Raw genomic sequence first — 13,751 nt, 5'->3', positions numbered from 1 at the left:
GGTCTGCAGTGTTTTTACTCCATCTTTTAGTATTGTGTCAGTCCGCTTGGGACCTCGACATAGGTGGTTTAAAAATAAAGTACCAGGCCGGGGCGGCCTGTAGCTCACCAGGTAGCACCCCATATAGGCTGAGACCTTGGCAGCGGCCAGGATTTGATTCCTGCGTGTCGTAAACCCCCACCCCCCACCCCATCCCCCTTTCTCCCATATAATGCAGTGGAAGTGTGGCAATGTTTATCCAGACACCGTCAGCCCTTTTACCGCGTCTCCCTCTTGGTCTCTTTGTTATTCTCCTAGTTCCCCACTCCTTTGTTTCTCTTTCTATAGAAAAACAGCATGCCAATTCTCATTTAGTATGCACCAATTAAGCAGAAAATTAAAGAATTCCATCCATTTCTGGACACAATGTAATAGGGGTGGAGTGTATGCACGCATGCACATGTACACAGGGAGGCAGACCATGTGCACTGGTATACAGTCCACACAGATGGTGGTTGTGTTTTACATGAGGTATTACACTGTAAATATTTGAAGTGTGTCACAAGAGTATGTATGCATTTATCGATATTTGTGTGAGCATATACGTTAGTATGTATGTCTATACCTCCTACCATACTATATGTATATATATAACAAATCCCACTCCACCTGTTGTATATTTACTGTAAGTATTAAGAACACCATTTGAAATATCCAAAACCACAGTGAGATGATAAACCTTTAGCCCTGACACATCTGAAAAATCGCAACAAAAGAAGACAAAAAGAGCGGCACGCCATTTTGTCATGACAGGAATACAAACAGAAATATAAAGTGGAGGTATTGGTGTTTGAAAGAACAATGTGTTTTGTCTGCAGCTGATCATTGCCATCTTGCCCCTGTGGTGCACAGACACACACTCACATATTGACAAATGGGCGGATGGGGTGTCTCGATCCAGTGTTAAAAAGTTAAAAAGTGGTAGAGAACTTCAGGAATTGTCCCACCAGGGATTGTGTTGGGAGGGAAAAAATGATGGAGCGTATAGCCGAGGTGACGCCAGGTGGAGAGTAGAAGCTGGACAGGGAACCGAGAGAGATTTGTTTGATGAAAGTGAATGAGCCTGGACTGGAGGGAGAGGGTTATACAAGAGGAAAGAGAGAGCAGAGTCTCTTTCCAAGTCGATAAATAATAAATGTGATGGGGTTGAGGGGACTATCTATTGGCCACACTCTAATGCAACAGGTCAGGGGTCATTGCCGTGATGGCCAAGCCCTAGCTATAATTCCCCTTGTTCTGGCAGCTTTTATCTATCCCCCTCGGCTCCTTGGTGAAAACTTTATTTATGCTCCGTTTTTTAACTCTGAGCCAGGGGAGGTGAGCGTAGCACTTTGTCATTTCGGTGGTATCGTTGATGATTCAGTCAGAAAACACCAGACAGTAGACAGTGCTATAAAGTAAACAAGGAAAGAGGGGATGTAGGGAGGGAGACAGGAGGAGAAAAGAGCCTGAGGACAGTTGAAGTGATCGGAGTGGGCAGCACTGAGCCAGATGAGAAGGAGGGAGTAAGACGGTACAATCTGAGATGAAGTGGGCGCGCTCATGCACCATTATCTTTTTTGGCAAGCTCTCTGCTGCTCTGTAGCACCTGGTAACGGCTCTACTTAAACTGGTGTGATTCAGCCTGGGCGTATGTGTGAGTGTGTGCATTCACGCTTAAACATCATCAAAACTACATTTGAAATAGTGCATGTGATTTCAATTTAACATTTAAGGCATTTAAGCGATCTTAAAGGGGACAGTTTATCTAAATTTTCAGGTTCATATTTTTATGTTAGGATTCTGCAAGAACATGTTTACACTCTTTATTGTTAAAAAAACACATTATTTTTCTCATACTGTCTGTCTGAATATACCTGTATTCACCCTCTGTCTGAAACGCTCTGTTTTAGCGCCTGTCTCTTTAAGACCCCCTCCTGAATAGCCAATTCTGCTCTGATAGGTCACCTCTCAAGGTCTTCCGCATCCGCCGCTCTTGGAGTCTGTGCATCATCATTGCAGCAGGGGAATGACTGTAGTGGCCCTGTCTACCCATATATATATGTTGTATGTTTAGACATCACAACCGCACAGACGTCCTGAAGGCATGTATTTTTATTAATGCAGTGATCAATTTTGAGGTTATGGGCAATTTTGCTTCCATAACATGTCTTCTTTTAGACTAGTGGAAAGAAAACTTGCATCGGTGTTTATTTTACTATATTTTATCTTAGTGTCTTCGGATTTCTCCTAAATTCACCAAAAGTTACGATAAGATAATGCCTCATTTGTATTTAAACATAGAATTTAAAAAAAGAATTGTCTTCATATAAGTAATCAACTTTGCAAACTTTCATGTTCAGTTTCATCGTCAGTATAAGATACAATGTGTACCCCATTCACCTTTATTGTCCCCTTAAGGACAAAGTTTCTGAATATGGGTTGTGTGCTTGATACTTCTGCGGTATTTATGTAGCGCCTAGCACCTGCTATATAACAAAAAAAGGCATTATAAATCGAACCTTTTTACAATATGAGATGTTTCGGTTTGTCTGCCTAGCAGTGTGTATTTTGTGTGTGCACACATCAGATCATATATATATATATATATATATATATATATATATATATATCTTCTCTTGTCCTTGGCCTTTGTTCCACCTTGAATATTCATCAGGTTATATAGCCTGCATGATTAAGGAGTTTGGAGCCTTGGCAAAAATGGGTTTAATATTAAAATATACTGTAAAGGTTGCTTGTGTGTGTGTGTGTGTGTGCCTGTGTGCTTGATATTGATGTCTGGCGGTGTTGCCTTATGACAAGGAGGTGTGTGTCAAGATGGTTTTAAGCTACAAGCTTTTTCTTTCCTCCTAACCTTGATCTGGCTCGGCCTTTCTAACCAATCCCCTTCTGGGTTTTTGTTTTCCAAGTTCCCCGTCTCTCATCTTCCTCTTGTTCCTCTCCTGAGGCGTGTACCGTTATGTATACTCAGGTGCCATGTTATACAACGTGGATCTACTCCCAGACTACAGGAAGAGAAAAAGCATAACAAATAGAGGGGGAGGTTGGAGAAGCCGTATTTGCTTGTCATTGCACTCATCTTGTCATGTCATACTATGCATGCACAAGGGTGTGTGTGCGTACATTTTGTTTGTTCTCTACGGGCGTGCGTGTCTTTATTTTTGTGCTTATGTTTCCTCTGCATGTTTTATATGTTTCACTTTCAAGCTGTAATAAACTCCCCAACCTCCTTCAGGCCCTGAGGCTTTGCCCTTTTGGTGTTCGCTTTTCTTTGCTCTCATTTTGTCTGAAACCTGCACTCTCTTATCATCCCTTCTCGCTTTCTCAGCATCGCTCATACCCTACCTCGCTCTCCCCACATCTCTCTCTCCTTGTGAAGTGTGCGACCTCTGCAACTTTATTCTGCCCGTCGCTGGGGACATTAGCCAGAGCGGGTCAATGAATATTGATGAGCTCATTCAGAGCTCACTCAGTAAAGGCCAGACAAAGAGATCCCTGGATCCCACGGCTCCACTGGCACTCCCAGTCCGATACACTGACATGCCCACATCCCGTGTTTTCCCATCTCCCCTCCCTCCATCGCTCCCTCTAAGGTCAAGGACTGAGATAATTGCCAAGTCACTGAGAAGATTATCAGGCAGATTTGTTGATGGGGGCAAAAGTTCACCTATGTTTTATTAACAGCTCATACAAATTCAGGTAGAAAGACTGCATCTTTGACTTGACTCAGAAAGGCTAACAATCTCATTAGCTGCATTACCTCGATTGACTGGCCAGGTGCAGTGTCACTTGTGATGCGGATATTTTTTCAATAGATATAGGGAATTTAAGCCATATATATATATATATATATATATATATATATATATATATATAATGGCATGCCTTTCAGGAAATTAATATATATTGAAGGAACCTTTGAATATATTTAATGAACCTTGAATATATGGAGTAAAACTCTGATTATATGGAATGAAACTCTGAATATATTAAATGAACCTTGAATATATTAAATTAACCTTGAATATATGAAATTAACCTTGAATATATTGAATGAACCTTGAATATATGGAGTAAAACTCTGAATATATGGAATGAAACTCTGAATATATGAAATGAAACTCAGAGTTCATTCTATATATTCAGAGTTTCATTCAATATTCATGGGAAAGTGGTATGTAAAATGTGCAGAAAGAGGCAGACAGCTAAAGCAATGGTATATCATGTGAAAGGTTGCTGGTGAGATAGTTATGGCTAGCTAAAGCTAAAACTAGATTTACTAAATGATTCTTCCCTAGCTTATATCTATAATTGAAAAACAGCCATTATGACTGACATCTCAGTAATCCTGTCAGTTATTCCACACATTTAAATGAGGCAGCAGATCAATTCAGTCATTTTGGGAGAATAAAATCCTGCTAAAGCTAACTTTAACATGCTTTGCAGAGTATCAGAAGCATTCTAATAGCTTAGTGGAATCTATGCAGTGTGGTGTTATGAAGATGCCTTAAATCACATGTATAAAAATGTGTGAAATTGTAAATCATATATAAACAGATACCTACCATAACAGAGACCCATTTAACTACTGTGACTAGTAAATAATCAAATACAGTTTATTTGCTGCGGAAATCTAGTTAAAATATACAAGAAAGTTGCATTTTGTTTGAAGGTATGCATTCAATGAAGATTATCCAATGCATATTTTAAGGATTATGCAGGATCTGACAGGATGGCAACAATCATTGGGGTAAACTAAAATGCATGAAATGAATATATTATAACCTTAAGCTTGCTGGCTAGCCTGAAAACTTTAACTTTTCTTTCTTGCTTCTGTAGTAACTGCTCTCTCCTTTATAGGACGGCTGTATGTAAAGAAATAAACTGAAAAACAGAAAAGGTACAATTCACGAAAATTGGTTACTATGCTGTCAGTGGGCTGGAAGCATGGGTCTTACTGTCTAGGGTCATCTCCAGAATTGCTGTTGGCATTGGTGCAAGAAATAGAATCCAGGATAGAAAAAAAAAAAAGATTTCTCCTGTAGAACTGACAGTCACAACTTTTTAACATCAAGTAATTCACTACAACCTTTACTGTTAAATCTCCTGAAAACACCGTTATCTGAAGAAAGGGTGATGGCCATCTTAATTTGGCAAACTGACATCATTAAATGATGTCTTTGACCCTCGAGCATTTTACATGTCGTGATATTTAATAAAACGTGCTATCCTCCATTTATCTCGGTCATTTGATAGAAAGGCGAGAATAATGGCGCACGCCGTCCTGATTGGCAGTGTTAATAAGATGTGACGAGTGAGAGGGAGAGAGCTGTAATGACGGAGAGTGATGGTAGCACTGATCATTAACCTGTCTACCGCAGTGTTAAACACAGGTGGTGATTTGTTCACCACATACGTTAACAAGTGACAGGGTCCGCTCTCCTCTCCCATGAAGACTTGACATGTGTTCTAGGTTTGCACGTGTGTGATATGATTACTGGTGTGTAAATTGGGCTTTTGTTGGGTTTGTTTTAAGCTTTTACGTGTGTGTGTGCGTGTGTGTGTGTGTGTGTGTGTGTGTGTGTGTGTGTGTGTGTGTGTGTGTGTGTGTGTGTGTGTGTGTGTGTGTGTGTGTGTGTGTGTGTGTGTGTGTGTGTGTGTGTGTGTGCGTGTGCGTGTGCGTGTGCGTGTGCGTGTGGTGATATGATTACTGGTGTGTAAATGGGGCTTTTGTTGGGTTTGTTCTAAGCTTTTGCTGGTTTGTAATGAAATATATTTGCAACTATTAGATTGATTGGCCTGAAAAGCAACACCATCATGTCAACACTTTTAATTCGTCTAATACTCTTAATACCTGCAAAACTAACCATTACTACTTAGAAAATAAAAGCATGGTCTTGTTTCAAAGTTTTTGATTTGCCTCAAAAAGTAAACACTTAACAATGTGTTTATCAGAAAACAGTTGATTAACTACTATCTACTAGTATCTCAGTAAGAAGATGATTGACCTGCAATGATGCATTTGCAGTGATCTTAATGCCAAAGTGGTTTGGAATCCATATGTGAAGTGAAGTTTGCACTGTACATATTTCATCCGATAGCCATTCTAGGTCTAAATCAGTGTGATCCATTGGCAATTCTAGCCACAGGGTGTTTCTTAGAGTCAAACAGAGAGGCTGAGCTGTGACTGTGTACAGTGCTCCTTTCTAAAATGATCCTCTGATGAGTTATTAAATTCAAGTTGTAAATATTAAACTATGAACAAACCAAAAATAAATCAGGTTCTCTGTTTTTTAATCTAATTTGTTGTTTTAATTAATTATAGAAAAGTGAACATACGATATGTAAGCCTAAAAAAACAGAGAAAGGATCGAAAAACCTAAAAACTGTTTCACAGGAAATATCTCACGTAGCCTACTGGTAATAACACTTGTATCTCTAATGTTATATATTAGTCAGTGAGGGAAAGTGTCAAAACATAATTGAGTTTAATTTGATATTCAATTATTATCCCTTTATGCATGCAGTTTACTTTAGAGTAATAAAAAGTGAAATAAATAACCAGCGTTTTCTGTCATTTCACGTAACAAATTGGCCTTTTTCTTTATTTGTTTTGACTCAACCTCAGTCTCTGAACCTTCGTCTATCTAATCAGTTCTGGAGGAGGGTTTCTCATTACAAGTGGGGTGAAATTTCTCAAGCAGGCCCCTAATTTGCACATACTGACTGACACTTTGATCCCAGTTTTCTCATTTAATATCTTGATTGCATGATGCTACGCTTCCTCAGGGTGCAGATCAAATTGGCACTTGGACGAAAATAACTCTAAGGGCTGCCGACACACATGATACTTGTGTTGTATTATATATGTGAATAAATCAGGATAAAATTACAAATTGGAAATTGAATGGATATTTTTAAAAGGCACATGCAGTATATTAGCAGCCATTTAAACTTAGAAATACATTTTAGAGTGATTTCCGGTCTTCCGCTTGACTGCCATAAACAACAATAGGCTGTTGGCTATGACGGGAGAACAAAGGACAAACTGCCCGTTCATTGAGCTATGGTATGAAACCCACTGTGCTTCACAAAGCCTTTCAGCACCACGGACAGCACTCATTTCCCAACAAGTGACAGTGCTATATGAGGGGGGTAAAAACACCAGTGGTATTTTTACAGAGTGAAGTATAATGTCAGTCAGCACCTTTCACCAGGGTAATAATAACTCAGTGCAGTTCCACAGGGGCTTGACCTTGAACATTCACGTCCTGTTCTGTAACCTTCACTGTAGCCTTTCAGGTAGGTGTTGACATTAAACTGAATCCCTTATGGAATGTCCAGTAAATGGTCAAAGGGCATGTTTTTTTTTTGTTTTTTTTTATCGAAGGAAAAACACTGTAGTTTCCTTCTCTTAGATATGATAAGATGAGATGCACCTTTATTGATCCCCAGTGGTGAACACGGATAGGTATAGAAAATAACCGCAATAAACAAGACACATATAAACAACGATAGAATACAATAAAATAGAAGTTATACAGGGGTCAATTCAATTCAATTACACTTTATTTTCAGTGCCAAATCATAACAAAAGTCTACACTTTACATATAGAGTAAAGTGACTTATTTATGATTTACAGAGACTCAACAATTCCTCCATGAGCAGGAAGAAGTCGCTCTGTCTTAAATGACATGGTAAAGTGACAGTAGTATGATTAGCAGCAGCCGAGTCAAATGGTCTATGTAAACGGTGTACACCAGGCTAATTAATAATAAAAGTAATAAAAGTGTTTGTGTGTATTAATATAATATAATATAATGCAAGAGTCAATGTATCACAATATTAACGTAATATAGTTTTGTATGCTACATTATGATATATTGAGGGAAATGAGACATAACATTAGGTGCAGTAGTGTAGTAATAAAGTATATAATAACAATAAATGATATAGTAGAACAATATAACAGTATATAAGGAAGAAGTATAGTGTAGTGCGGCAATATGTCATAGTATATAGTATTACAAGTGGGCGCTGGCACTGTCAAAAGAACTGGAGTTGCTCCCACTGCTCCCATGGGTTAAATGCAGACAACTAACCAATAAAAATAGCATGAAATAAGATTAATAAAGATAATGTAGCAAGGGCTCAAGCGACCTATAGATCCTACATATGCACGACCGCTCTTAGCTGTTGTTGGCAAGCATGCGTTTTGTCTACAAATAAAAATACCTCAAAGCCTGGTAAGGGGCTCACATCGCTGGATGCACAGCCTTATAGCAGGGCATTCTTCATTCATGTGTCTAAATTTATCTACAGTATTACCTTCAAGTGTCACCTGTGTGTTGAAAGCGGTTCAAATTGAAAAAGACTACAGCAGAGCGCTTTGATGTTGGAATGTTTATTTGGTGAGAGTGTATTCCTCTAGGAAAGACGGTGACATATGGAGAAAATAATTTCACAGGAGTTTATTGAAGCTCTGTTTCAGTGGCGTTCGGCTGATCGTTTTTGATTGTGTGTTTTCACACCTGCTTGCCTGTTCGCATGGTCCTTATTGTGTTCCCTGTGTGTGTGTGTGTGTGTGTGTGTGTGTGTGTGTGTGTGTGTGTGTGTGTGTGTGTGTGTGTGTGTGTGTGTGTGTGTGTGTGTGTGTGTGTGTGTGTGTGTGTGTGTGTGTGTGTGTGTGTGTGTGTGTGTGTGTGTGTGTGTGTGTGTGTGTGTGTGTGTGTGTGTGTGTGTGTGTGTGTGTGTGTGTGTGTGTGTCTGTGTGTGTGTGTGTGTGTGTGTCTGTGTGTTTCCTCTAAATGGAGTGAAAGAGGTCTCATGCCAGTACTTCTCAGGAGGAATAGATGACTCCACTTTCATCCATCTACCTCTCTCTCTCTTTGTCTATCTCTTTCATACACACACACACACACACACACACACACACACACACACACACACACACACTACTGCAGTCTTTTATACTTCATCTCTATTTTTATCCTTTGGTGAACTGTGTATGTGTGTGTGCTTTCACTCATGTGACTTCTGACAGCTTTCTGCTCTGCCTATCGATTTGCCCCAAAGCTGCTCCGTCTCTCTCTCTGTCTCTCTCTGTCTCTCTCTCTCTCACACACACACATTCACACAGACACACACACACATTCTTCCTTATTTTTCTCCACTGTTTTATTATCATATGCTGATAGCAGGGTTAGACTGCACTGCAGTTTTTAATCATTGGAGAGATAGCCTGTCTTGACTACACAAGCTTTTTTGGACAAACTACAGCACACTGTGTAATTGCTGTTTGTCCTATATAAATGTGCATTGACTGTGTTCTTGTACAACTTCATAAAACTTTAGTAGTGATGACATTTAAGTCAGTCTTCTGAGTTCGGGGTAATGGTAAATATTTAATAGATGGACGTGCTCTCTCTCTCTCTCTGTGTGTGTGTGTGTGTGTGTGTGTGTGTGTGTGTGTGTGTGTGTGTGTGTGTGTGTGTGTGTGTGTGTGTGTGTGTGTGTGTGTGTGTGTGTGTGTGTGTGTGTGTGTGTGTGTGTGTGTGTGTGTGTGTGTGTGTGTGTGTGTGTGTGTGTGTGTGTGTGTGTGTGTGTGTGTGTGTGTGTGTGTGTGTGTGTGTGTGTGTGTGTGTGTGTGTGTGTGTGTGTGCGTGCGTGCGTGCGTGCGTGCGTGCGTGCGTGCGTGTTTTTACAAAGAGATACGGTGTCAATGCAGTAGAGCATCCCATATTGCTGTCTAAAGCAGTGACATTTCATAACGCTCACTCACTCATAAACAAATCATAGCAGCTGGGAACATATGCATTTTAAATAATAACTTTACTCACATGAACCCACCAAGGTACACACAACCCCGCCCCCCATCTAGTCCTGTGTGGAAAAGTGAAAGGCTGTCAAATAAATCCTTTCCATGCTTTCTTCCCACTGTCCTTGTCCCTGTGTATCATTTTACACAGCGGGAGAGCATGTCGGTGTGGTCGGCATAGTTTTTTAACTGCACTGTTTCCTGTGCCAGCATTTAAAAATTACATCCAGGTAAAAAATGACAGGCAGTGAGAGCTATCAGCATTGGATTTGCGTGTTTGCTTTCATGTCTTTGTGCATGGTGTGCTCTTTGTCGCACAGCGGTGTTTATATATATAAGATATCGTATTGTTTGTTGGCCCCTCAGTAGCAGTGGTTGCAACTGGATTACATGAATCACAGTGTTGACAGGAAATACATATGCGTGTGTGTGTGTGTGTGTGTGTGTGTGTGTGTGTGTGTGTGTGTGTGTGTGTGTGTGTGTGTGTGTGTGTGTGTGTGTGTGTGTGTGTGTGTGTGTGTGTGTGTGTGTGTGTGTGTGTGTGTGTGTGTGTGTGTGTGTGTGTGTGTGTGTGTGTGTGTGTGTGTGTGTGTGTGTGTGTGTGTGTGTGTGTGTGTGTGTGTGTGTGTGTGTGTGTGTGTGTGTGCGTGCGTGCGTGCGTGCGTGCGTGCGTGCGTGCGTGCGTGCGTGCGTGCGTGCGTGCGTGCGTGCGTGCGTGCGTGCGTGCGTGCGTGCGTGCGTGCGTGCGTGCGTGTGTGTGTGTCCACCTGGAAGAGAGCCAAAATAAAAATGAAAAATTTAAGAAAGGGGGAAAAACAAAACAACAATAACAAAAGCAGAAAGTCTCTCTCCACAGTGGACAGAATCCCTCCAAAGCGGTCTAGGAATGGCCCAAGGCACTATAGCAGACTTATTTACTGTTTATTTTGCTTACATAAGCCATAAACCCACAAACTAATGTAGCAATTTAATGATATTCTCCGTGGCCTTGAAAGTAAAAATCAGTCACAAAAGAGTCAGACAAATAAACACACTGTTAAATCCAGTCCTACTTTTGCTTCATGTGCATTTCCTCCAAATGGGGGGAGTGGTGATGGCCAAAAAAAACAAATAAAGCTTGTCTTTGTTCACTAATATGCTGTGCAATTAGCATTTATCCTGCTGTCTAGCTAGCTAATCTTGGGACGGACAGATGGATTAGGGATGAGAGGGACTGAGTTTGCAAGTGTTTGAAAGCCTGATATATGCAAACGGAAGAATATATGAAGACTGATTGACTTGGAGACCGTGTGTCAGATCTAATTGGCCGGTGGTTCTCTGCTTAGTGTTATGGTATTGTCTGACAGTCTCCTCCCTCCCTCCCTCCCTCCCTCCCTCTGCCCTCTTGGCCTCCTGCACTCTGTTCTTTGTACAACACCACAGAGGAAATGTGGATTTTAATCATCAGGCATAATTAATTACCATCCTTCCTCGTTAAGAAAATAAAAGCCTCACAGCCACAAAGTAATTGACAGCGATTTAATTTGTGGTCTACTGTAGGTGAGTTGTGATGAGTGTGGACGTCTCTGCAGGACTGTGGAGGCGAGTGAGAGGATGAATGTGTATGTGAAAAGAGTGCAGATTTGTACGTGTCTGAATGCATTTTGTAATGTGTTTTGTCGAGAGAACGTAAAATCCAAATATTATCAGGGAATCCCAAGGCCTTTTCATACAACACTTGGATTCTTAAACAATGAATAAATGCGGCCATAAAACTTTATAAAAGGCTTCAGTGTTCAGTATTCATCCCACAGTAAAGCAATAACAATGATGAACAGGCTTTGGGTTGCAGTTTACATTCAGTGATGGATTTGAGGGATTGAGGTTGCAGTGAGGGTAGTTAAGATTCCATTTCTGTTTCCCAAATGACCTCCATTTCCAGAGGGTCCTGGGCTCCAGCTTTACCCATTTAATGCTCCATCCCCCATCATAAGGCGCTTCACTACACTGCGCTGCTGTGCAGTTATCTGCATGTGAATTTACTCGTAAATTAGAGGTTTAACACCACTGCCTCAGAATTAGTGAGTTAGGAATTAGAGTATCTTTATTTTATTAAGAGATTCAGCCGTTGTGAGTACTGCTTAATTACCAGTCATTCATTGCACCCCTCTGTTGTAACAGAATTAGAAGAGCAAGTTTTTCATATTGAGCCCCGCTATTGAAAAACTGAAGCAAAGGTGGTCAGACCAGTTGATGCGGTTGGTTAAATACTCTAAGTAAAATGGAAAATGAAACAAATGTACTTTTCCTTTAACATCAGTAAAAAAAAAACGGATGCTTTTTATTGTTTCCTTTTACCAACTTCTAAGAAGTGCTACAGCCACTTTCTACTACTGCATCTATCTATTTCATTAGTGAAGGTTGTTGTATATCCTTCCACTCTTTGAAGACCAGGGACATCTTAACTGACACTTTGTCAATCAAACTGTCTTTTCAACATATTGAAAACAAATAGAATCTGTGATATGACCATCCAAAGGCCCCCGTCCCTCAAATGTAATGATACTTTTTAAGGTTCAGCAATAGGACGCAAAGATCAGCCGTCTGCTGAATCTAATTTATATCCCCAAATCACCAAAATAAGTACCTTTTATATTTCTGCCTCATCAACATTCAAGCAGTTACAGTTGGTCTTTATCTGGCATCCAGTCATGCCATCCAACTAGCAATATGGGGCTTTAATCACTTTTGACTCCACAATTACCTACACAGCATAAAACAACTCACCCGCTCAGTGCTCCACTCACTCAGTGCTCCACTTTCCAACAAATATCTCATGGCATGCTGTAGTATGTGTTTGTGTGAGAAAAGTTGTCCCTCTGATGGCAATATTGCATCATGTATGAGAATTAATGTGGTGGTCTCATTAAATTATTGCTAATGATGCAGCTTAATTTGCTAACCCAAATATGAGTACTTTGGAGCGAGATCTACACCAGTGCTGATAGAAGTGCACAGATGGTTTCCGTACTAACCCAGCTTCATTACAACACAGTCACAATGACGGTGCAGAGAAGGGGTCTGTTTTTTACAGAGTCGTTCACAGACAGTTCCCAGTGTCTTCATTTTTCTTTTTTTTAAATTAGACTGTGTATAAACCTTTATACTGATGAAATATCACCAGACGTTGTCATTAATATCCAGTCTAGTCAGTATAAATTTGATCCCACCACTGAGGCTGAAACTATGTTTTATGAGTCTGGCTGCAAGTGATGTATGTGTTTTGTTGTGCGTGTGCGTTCGGCATCCGTGTGTGTGTGTGTGTGTAAACGTATGCGTGCATGTGTGACGGCGCCTGTCTCCGCAGCAGCTATGCTTTGGCAGGTTGTAGTTTTCCCCTCAGAAATCAGCCGCTCTCTGAACTGTTAAATCACAGAAGAAGCCAACCTTTGAGAAGAAAATTAATTACTTTCCCTCCGCCTCCTTCAATCTCTCATTTTTTCCACATTAACCCTCCCTCATTCCTTTTCACTCTTACAATCTCGCTTTTCTCATAATAGTATAAAATAAGTTTGGCCGCAGGTGACTTTTTTCTTCTTTTTTTTTAACCAGCGGTGAAATTTGCCATTAGGCGTGGAGCCTTGTTCCTTCCTTTCAATACCTTGAAGTTTGCTTTGATGCTTGTCTAGATTGAGTGTTTGTGATTGTGTGGGTCATTCCAGTCCCGTTTAAGCAGGATTGTATCGCTCACAAACTCTGCTGGCAATCATTAAGTTTGGTCATCACAATCAAGAGCTTCATTTGAAATGAATGAAGGCTGTTTCTGGTAATGTTGCACTTGTGTTGGATAGTGTCTAGTGGAAGAGTCCACCATAATAATTCACTGAAATCCACTTGATGCTGGTATTTATCATC

The 13,751-nt window shown here is 40.4% G+C and overlaps 1 protein-coding gene across 2 annotated transcripts in view; it reads left to right on the top strand.

The window, feature by feature from the left end:
- Positions 1 to 13,751, top strand: part of nbas (NBAS subunit of NRZ tethering complex) — a 160,437-nt gene that overhangs the window by 128,746 nt on the left and 17,940 nt on the right. The gene's annotated exons all lie outside the window — the stretch shown is intronic.

The sequence above is a fragment of the Echiichthys vipera genome (assembly GCF_963691815.1).
Source record: "Echiichthys vipera genome assembly, chromosome: 19".
NCBI classification, from domain to species: domain Eukaryota; kingdom Metazoa; phylum Chordata; class Actinopteri; order Perciformes; family Trachinidae; genus Echiichthys; species Echiichthys vipera.
The sequence above is the reverse complement of the archived record's forward strand: the minus strand, read 5'-3'. Positions and strand labels throughout refer to the sequence as shown.